General features: G+C 40.0%; 1 non-coding gene across 1 annotated transcript; it reads right to left on the bottom strand.

The window, feature by feature from the left end:
• Positions 1-1249: 1249 nt before the first annotated feature.
• LOC134638046 (U1 spliceosomal RNA) lies at positions 1250-1413 on the bottom strand. The gene has a single exon (XR_010095220.1). It is a non-coding gene; the product is annotated as a U1 spliceosomal RNA (small nuclear RNA).
• Positions 1414-9852: the final 8439 nt, after the last annotated feature.

The following is a 9852-nucleotide window of genomic DNA, read 5'->3' as shown; positions in this document are numbered from 1 at the left end:
CAGTTATGCAGCAGGACAAATATGCAAAACACGAGCAAGTCCACCTCTGAATGGCTAGAAAAAAAAAATACAATTAAATACAATTTAAAAAGGAAGGTTTTTGAGCACTGTTATTGAATGTCTGGATTTAAATCAGACTGAAACACTTTGTCGTGACATTAAACAGGCCGTTCATGCTCAAAAATCCTCCAATGTGGCTGCAATACAATGATTCTGCAAAGAAGAACCGGACAAAATTCCTCCACAGCAATGTGAAAGACTCATTGCCAGTTATCACAAACACTTAACTGCAGTTCTTTTATTCCAAGGGTGGCAAAACCAGTTATTAGGCTTAAGGGGCACACAGGGTCATGTTTGGATCACTGAAACCTGTCTCACAAGACAGGCATCAGCATCCTTCAATTCGCTTTTTTTTTCCTTTGGAGTTTTCTGAATAACACTCAGTCTGGACCAGTGTACCTTCAGCGACCCTGTCACGGACAAATTGCCCCAGACAGCACATTACCAGAGCATTTTCTAACTTTGTTACAGGCAGTTTGACTCGTAGCCAGAGAAGAGTCAGCTGCTAATCAAATGTGTGCATGCACATCCAGACGCTGCACCCTCATGGCAAGCATGACTGATTGTAGCCGGGGAGTAAGTACAGAGACTTTCTATTTCTATTTATCTACTAATCTCTGTCTTTTCTCCATCTCCCTTTTCGAAGTAATGTTCCACAAAGAAATCCTTATCTTGCAAATGCATTTAAAGATGCTGGCTTTAAATATCTCGGGGTGCTATTTAGTCAAACATCTCCTGTGTTTCGTACAGATCGTAACTTTTAGTGTGATTTAAAACAGAGCTGCACGCACTCAGTACGTCAGGTTACTGGGCACACAAGAGAAACCCAGGAAGAAAGCCCCCATGAGACAGAGAAACAGAGAAATGTTCTAATACTATTAATTATTATAATTATGATTATTGTGTTATTATTATTGCCTCTTGGTCAATATTTACAGTTTCCCAAAACACCAAAAGGAACAACAAAATGCTCAGAATTACAATAAAATGAAAATAAAAATGCAAGATAAAAGGTGAAGGATCTAACCCTTCCTCTTCCACCTCATCTTTCTTAAATGTTCTTACCTGTCATTACAAATGACTTCTATCAACGGATGTGGTCATTTACAGCAAAATTTCTTGGCTATACAGCATAAAAGAACGATGGTTCGTCATCCAATTAACACTTGCTTGTCTTAGACATGATTGCGGGGGGAGAGCGCGCACGCATTTCCCCACCAACATAAATTGTGCAGTTGACAGTCCCGCGTTTTGAGAATTCCCAAAGGTCAGAATAGCCAGTGTGTGAGAGGAGAACCTCACTTTGGATGAATCACCTTCATGATCACGGTATCATCTCTGTCAGATAAGTAAAAGTATTATGTTCGCTCATGGGGGACTCCATCACAGGCACACAGCGCTGACTGATGGTGCTCAGAGGCTACAGACAGCGTTTCCCAGCATGCAGTGCTGTGTTTCAAACTCTACAGCTAACCTGGAAATATCAGAAACATAATCTTTGTGGCTTCTTCAGCAATTAATAAAAGCCCGACATTAAGTTCAGCTGAACCCAAGTTAGGTTAAACTATAACAAAAAACTCTTTAATCAACATCTTTTGTTAAATAAAGATAAATAAAAAAGCAGAATAATCCCAGTATAGCGACTTCTGCTTACTTTGTGTCATGGTGCACCTGCTGCTCTAGAGTGGGAACAACACTTTGGATATTGAGCCGCACAGGACAAATGCACACGTGAAACAATTTGTTTATATATTATTTTTATTGAAATGAATTGTAGTTTTGAAGATGTAGTTGTGTTTGTGTTTATAATTGTGATTGGCCATGGTCGATGATGTCAGAATACCTAAAGTTTAATACATTTCTGACATCTGATATTCACCCGGCAGATGAAATGACTCACTCCCGAGGCGTAACATCCCGACGTTTTGTCACGTCCTGCGGCGTTCCTGAGGAACGCGAAAGGTGACCTTCCACGTTGTTATGGTACGCGGCGGTTTCCAGCCCTGTACTGCAGCCCTAAACTTAACCTTATCACTAAGCCTAACCATAACCTTATGCCTAACCTTAACCATAACCTTATGCCTAACCATAACCTTATTCCTAACCTAACCTTATCGCTAAACCTAACCATAACCTTATTCCTAACCTTAACCAGCACTTTAATGAGGTGAAATAGTGTTTTCTAAAGCGATTTTAAGGGAAAAAGCGAAGATGTGTAGATTGAGTCCAAACGGTTCTCATGTGTCCGCAGTTTCCCGATGTCGTGACGTAGGAACGCCTTGGGTGCCCGAAAACGTAATATGTTGACGATTTGTCACCTAGCGTAAAATGTTACGATTTGGGAGTGAGAACGGGTTGTCCACAGATGTCAGCAGCACATGTTTATTTGTTGGATCCCATCAGTTTTTCTAAGAGGACCTGAAAGACTTTCAGTAATGATCATTTCTTCTTTTTTCTTTCTTTTTGCCTTAGACAAACAAAGGGACTGACAGCAAAAACAAAGACACAACAACCAAAACTTGTATTCTATTGGTTTTCAACTTATTGAACATTGTTTTTTCTATTTCACTGAGCTTCTTTCATTTGTGTATTGTGGTTTGAACACGTTGTGTGAAATAAATCTTGATATTTTTCTCACTACCAAGATTTTGGAATTATTCTCTAAACCTGAGCTAATTTTGTGTTTATAAATATACAGTAGAGAAAGAAGGGAAAAAAGAGAACAGGGAAGGAATCACAGCTGGAGGATGAGCCTGGTGAAAAAGGAGAACACTTATTTGAGCAGCCAGCTATCCCACATACGGATTTGACTGTGTCCAAGCCCGGTGTCCACTGAGTGCTGTGAGGAACGCTGCAAACTGTTTAATGATATTTCTCCACCAACTACATCCAAACTAAATGATGCAGAGATGAACGTCATAGATTTTCTTGGTAGCTCTGTGTTCTGACTCTTGTGATGTCATCGACTTTGGTTCATTCTGATGAAGCTGTTGAATGTTCTGCTGGTGAAAAAAAGACATCGGTGACTTTGAAACTTTTACAGGTGAAGCATTTTCCACAAAGCTTTAAATGGTCTTGATGCATGCTCAGTCATCCAGATAAGTAAATCTCCAAAAGTTGATTCATCTGTTCATCTGGGCGTAGTGTTTTCAGTGGGAGAAACGTTTCGTCACTCATCCAAGTGACTTCATCAGTCTCAGCTGACTGCAGGTTTCCCCAATCTTATAAACAGCATAATGCATTATTTGCATAATGACTGAAACTAGCACCACTGAAGGAACAATGGGCTGTGAGGTCAGTTCCTTCATCATAATTATGGAAATTTTCATGACCATTGATCAACAACCACTGATCAATGGCCATGAGTACCATTCACAGAGAGTTGGGAAATGGCTGCAATCACAGCATTGTAAGATGGCGAAAGATGTAACCTTAGGCCCCCTCCTCGATTCAGAGATGGTCTTTCCCTTTTCACATAAATGGCCTCCTTGACTCCGCACATCCTGGACAGGGAGGAACGCTGGTTTGAGCGCGGAGTCAGGTTCATTTTGATGAAGCCGTTGAACGTTCTGCTGGTGAAAAAATGTCACCGGTGACTTTGAAACTTTTACAGGTGAAACATTTTCCACAAAGCTTTGAATGAATTATAGTGACAGAAAGAGGCCACAAGATGGCGCCATTTTTCACGTAGTGGATACCACCTGTTGGCTGTTTGGTTTATGTTCACACCACTCCATGAGTGTTTAAAGTATTCCTCATCAATGTTCCCTCTAATTTTTCATGTGTCTGAGCGAACACACAAACTCCCTGAGCGGTCCCTTGGACCACTGTGAGCGACATCAGACGTGTGCACTGTGGTCACGCCAGCATTTAATCCATCCAAGTTACATGGTTTATTAAAATAATCAAATTACAGCGTTTACATTTATGTTAGACTACTTTTAAACTTCTTTAGCCCATTTACAATGAAAATGTAAAAAAAAATCTAGCCATTGGCCTGTGTAGTATGTTAACACTATTGGAAGTAAAAATAACTTGAACTCCAATTTCGAAAAACACAACTTTCTTTCTATTCTTTTCTTCTTCTTTTTTTTTTTTTTTATAAAGCTCTGACTTGTATTATGAGTATGAGTCTGTGGTCTGGGAGAGAGTCCTGTAATTCTCTGTCTGCAAAATACAGTATATAATGACCAATGTTGGGAAATTAATTATATAGTTACTTCTTCAAAAAAGTAACTCAGTTTGGCAAACAACAAAGTTTTTTGCAGCTATTTTTTTAATGCAGCCAATGCGTTTTTAAATAAACATTTCAAACTATTTACAGAACAATCAGCTGTTCTGCATCAAATTTGATGCCACACAAATTATTTGTGCCACTCCAAAAAATAATTTCTGTCCACTATGAGATAAAGGAGAACAACAGCCTGATACCTGCAGGCCTGACAACAGCAGATGTATCACTCCTGTAACACCTGTAACATTCAGCAGTCGCCTCATTGTTCTGACACACACAACAAAACTATTGACTACACTACACACTAACTACACAAGATTTGCGCTAAACGCCTCAAATCTCTCACATCTCAAAACACCGCCGTCACTCCTAAAACTCCCCCCCCTCCCTCCCCCCGTTTCTTAACAACTAGATGCCACGTTGCCATACCATTTTTTGATTGGTCGACCAGGTTTACTTTTTTGGACGAATAGGAAAGAGAGAGGGGGTGGGGGTTTGTTTTTGCTCAGAGGCGGAGAGTGCTTTCGAGCCTTTTTTCTTATAAAACGCCGTTTTTACCGTTTCTTCCCGCAGTAAATATAAACAACGACAGTATTCAGGAAGAAAACCAAACATTGCATATTTTTTTATCATAACTCTGGTTTTACGTGACCTATCAACACAGTTTAAAAACTGGTATAAAGTCCACACTTTTTCCGTCAATTGTTCGTCTGTCCTGCTCACATCTCCAATGGTTGTACACGTTGTCATTAACGTGGCTTCACTCCACATCAGCCACGCCGCTTTGCTAAAACACCGGTGTCGGCACATAAGGACGCTGTCATAGCCTGTCAACGACGTTGATTGGCTGCGTATACGAATGTGAATCGCATCATTGGCTGGACTATGGGATAAGGTGGCATCGTTCTAATCCCATACTGGAGCAGCCAGTCACTTACTGACTAACACTGCAAAACAGAATTATTAAGTATTAATTTTAATTTCAATTCAGGTTAGATTTTTTTCTGTGCGCAACGCAGATTTTCTGTGCGCAGAGACCGTGCCGGCAGTGCGCAATTGCGCACGTGCGCAGCTTAGAGGGAACATTGTTCCTCATCATTTCTTTTTCCTTTCTGGCTGAATAAAATAAATTAACTTAAGGAAACTAGGGTGAGTCTTTCATCAGTAATTGATTATTTAAAACACTTTACTACCTAAAGTGCATTTTTGCTGCTTTACATGTTTGCTGAACTGCTTCATGGGCTAAAAACCTTTTGTTTAATTAGACGCTGACTCTATTGTTCAAATCAAATCTATACTTTATGTTTTCCATTTGGCTTTCCTGGATTGACAAGTTTGAAAATAAAAGCATTCATCAGTGTGTCAAAATGTGTCGAGTAAGTGTAGAAATATTTCTGTTGTAGGAAAACAGGATAAAATGACTGTGTTTGAGGCTTGAGGATAAATCTGATCTAAAAATGAACTTGTGGAAGTCAGAACAAGATACAAGCTTGAGTGCAATACTCTGGTAAAACTTCATAATGGGGGTATTTAGGCCCCACATCTCGGATGTTATCTACACTCAGAATATCTTTTAGTATATTATTTGGGAACTTGGTTTGGTCTTGGAATAAGTAGTTAATCATAGATATCAATGACATGCTGTTGTTGAAACACTCTCTGTACCTGCAGTTTGGTTTTTCCAAAAATGTAAAAAACAAAACGAGGACACACATGTTGATGGCTGATCTCAACTCCACTTAACACAGTGACCAACGCAACCTCAGTCACACACTGCTGGTGACCAGCATGAGGAGGAGGTGCCAGGCTGTTGCGGCTGTGTATGGTTCTTCCACATGTTACTGAGGCCCCTACTTTTTCATGGCCACAACCCACATACTCAACTCTGCTGCTCAACCCATATTTTCCTTACAAATGTGACACCATTTAAGGGGAAATAAACAGGCTTTCCAGCAGTATAAGATTTATTGCCAAGAAGCATGTTTACAACAAAGAAAAAAAATGACCAAACACTAACTGTCTCACTTTTTGTGCTCAGTTAATGTTTGCAAAAATTAGACATGAAGTCACTCAGTTTTATGATAAGGGGTGATATTATGTAAAGGTGAAGCAAGCATTAGGTCTCGCTGCAACCCTACAGATGGGAGGAAGCCCATGTTGCACAGGCTAGGAGAGGTACCAGGGAGGTTAGACTAGATGGCACGCTTCTGATACTCACTAATATCTAATGAAACTTGTGGGAGAGATCCGAACTACTTACTCCAATGCAAGATTTAGCCTTCTTCAAGGTTTAGTGTGATAATAAAAGACCGCTGGGGATCATTTCTGCTGTATGGCAGCACACATGGTATCCAAAGTTTTCCAAAATTGGACAAACTGCAAAATGCCTGAATATGTATTTATTAAAAGTGCAGTCATTTTTCACTGTTTCACTTCAGAAGCATACATCTTTGCACAGATGATGTTTATATGTTGACTACTGACTTACTGGATTAAAATGTGAACTAAAGCACATTTTAAAGGGGTTATATGCTAAGAAATAAACAAATAAATTAGGCGAAGGAAAAGATCTACTTTTTCTGTGTTCCAGCCTCAGTAACTTTCACGCAGTAACATCTGGTGTAATATTTACACCTCTGATGAAATCTCACAAGTGTTAGCCTTATTTTGATACCACAATTGTTTACACAGTTTGTAACTGCAGAGAAATACTCCATTTATTTTGGGCATGTCATTTTTGAGCAGGAAGCTCAGAAAGCCCTTTGGGGCTTAACAGGTTAATTAGGCGTCTGATATTTATTTATGCTAATTTATAGTTAAGTTAATGAAAGAAAAATAAAAGCTTAGTCTACTGTTAGCATATTTATTTGAAAGGGCATTGTGTTACTTTGTGTTACTTTGTTTACATAATAGGATATAGATCACAGTTCTTCATCAGTGCAACATTTTCTGTAAACTCAGTAAAGGTCTGGGGCTGAATGTAGTGCAGTAACCACCAGAGGGAGCAGCATGTGTAGATTTGAAATGTCAAATTTCCAAATGTTGCTCTGAATGGGAGACACTATTGTTTTTCACTTTTTCCTTCTGAGTATTTGTTTCCTGGGTTTGTTCCTGCTGCTTTTATTAGATGCAAGCTCCTCTGTAGAAAGAAACACAATGTATATTATATTCCAACAAACAGTGAATCAGTCTGAAACAGGTTATTACGACCATAAGTGACATCACTGTAAGGTATAATAATGAGTCAAGGCAGCATACCTGCAGCTGGTTGCTGATAAGTTTGATTCTCTTTAATTTTTCATTTCTTTTTTCAGGCGGTCCTACAGGAGGTCTGTGTTGGCTTGAGTGTGAGCCGTCCTTCTTAGGCACCTTTGAAAAGCTCGTCCATTTATATGACCTCTTTTTGGAGCCTGCTGACTTCCTTCCTGAGCATGTCTTCAAGCAGGATAATCTGATCCTATAAAGTTTCTTTGTTTCTCTTCTTTTACTCTCTTCATCTCCCTTTTAATATTACAAAGAAACCCCAACAATCAGATGAGCCCCTATGAGCAAGCATTTGGTGAGAGTAGGAAGGAAAACCTGGCTTTAAACAGGAAGAAACCTCCACAGAACCATGCTCAGGGTGGGGCAGCTATTTGGCAGGACCAATCAGGGTTGAGGGCAGGAAGACAGACAACTCATATTAATCAAGTTAGCATAATGATGATAGGAAGGCCCCAACCCCACCTTCCTAATGTGGGAGCCAACCAATAGAACCGCTCCCTCCATGACTGCCACCAGTAAGACCACAATAATCACCATCTAACAAGGTACCAGTGGTATGAAATACACATGTTGCATTCCACTTATATGCACAATCATACTGGGTCACAGGTTGAACAAATATCCACAGGTGGTATGTGGCACTCCGGTAAACAGGTCCCTGGTGGCATGAAACTGGGTCAGTGGGGGTCAGCCGAGATACAGTCTCTGAGGATGTTACTTGTAGGACACTGAGCTTGAAAGGTGGGGTGTAACACTGATTCTCCATCAGCAAAATTCAGTGTTTGAATTGTTTTATGTCTTTCCCATCTTCCTCTTCATCGTCCTTTCATTTTTGCTTCCAGTGTCCAGCTGATACTGATGTAGATGGCGCTGACACACGGTCATCTGGATCTTCATCATTGCCTGAGGTGGTGTCTAACAATTTGCTGCATGACTTGACTCGTTTGCTGCCTATCTGTTCATGAATTTCTTCTCTCATCTTTTATTTTTCTGTCATGGTCCTGGGTCATTAGACCCAGCTTTTTGTGTTTATTATTATTATGATCTTGTGTTCTAGTTCATTCTGATTATATGTTTGGGTTTAGACTTTTTAGTTTTTAGGGTTTTAGTTCTGTGTTCCCTCTGTTCTCTGTCTGTTACCGTGTCTCTGAGTCCAGTCTGTGCATTTCCTGTTTTATTTTGAAGGTCTGTGTCTTATGTCAGTGTGTTCAGTTTTGTGCTCTCCTTGTCTCGTCGGTGTAATCAGTGTGTCTCCCAGCTGTTTTCTCTCAGTCCTGTTCACCTCTTGTATTTAGTGTCTGCGTCTTCCCCTGCTCGTTTTCGCTTCATTCTACTCTGTGTGCTCTGTTTGCCCGTTTTCCTGCCTGTTAGTTTATTTGCTTTCCCACTTAGTTTTCTGTTCAGTCTGCAATCTCCCAATAAAGCTGGGTGTTTTGACTTCACATTTGCATCCCTGAGTCCTGCTCTTGGGTCCACCGTTACTGCCTGCCTTCACACAGCCATGAAATTTTCTTCTTTTCTTTCTATTCTATGTATATGCAGTGTTGTGGAGTAACGGAATACATGTACCGCCGTTACGTATTTAAAATACAAAATATGAGTAACTGTATTCAGTTACAGTTTCCGTTTAAAAAGGTGGTATTTAGAATACAGTTACTTTGTTGAAATAAATGGATTACACAGCGGTATTTTCCTGTTTCATATTGTGGCGGGTCAGGATTGTTTGGGTTTGTTTGACAGCTATGTTCTGTTGTTCCAGGCGGCAGCGTTGCGGTTGCCATGGTTACAGGGTGCACGCTCTCTCTGCGACTGTGTGTTTCCTGGGTGAGAGAGCGCCTTTTTGTTGTTGTTGTTGTGCTAAGCTAATAGGTAGTGATGTGCAATACCACTGATTTCCTTTCCGATCCGATACCAAGTAAAATTCAGGGTGGTATCAACGATACTGATCCGATACCAATACTCTGTACAAAAACTTAATGTTTCATTATATTTCATAATACAATATATAATTTCATTATGTAATTGTAGTAATAATATAAGGATATAGCTTCATAATGATTACAGGACATCAGACTACTTGTTCTTATTGCTTAATATTGCAGAATAATCACATAGAAATTAAAAAAAAAACAGAAAAACAAAAACTTGAAGTTGTGCGCTATTTGAACACGTTGCCTGCCTGCAGCACTAAAGGACTCCGTGAGAGACGTCTGTCTCGCCCTAGCAGGACCTGTCCGTGTCCACTCCTCCTCTTCAGTTCGCCCCAAGATAAGCTCGTCATATTCTGTGATATG

The sequence above is a fragment of the Pelmatolapia mariae genome, linkage group LG10_11 (genome assembly GCF_036321145.2).
Source record: "Pelmatolapia mariae isolate MD_Pm_ZW linkage group LG10_11, Pm_UMD_F_2, whole genome shotgun sequence".
Lineage (NCBI taxonomy): Eukaryota > Metazoa > Chordata > Actinopteri > Cichliformes > Cichlidae > Pelmatolapia > Pelmatolapia mariae.
This window is presented reverse-complemented; position numbering and strand designations above follow the sequence as displayed.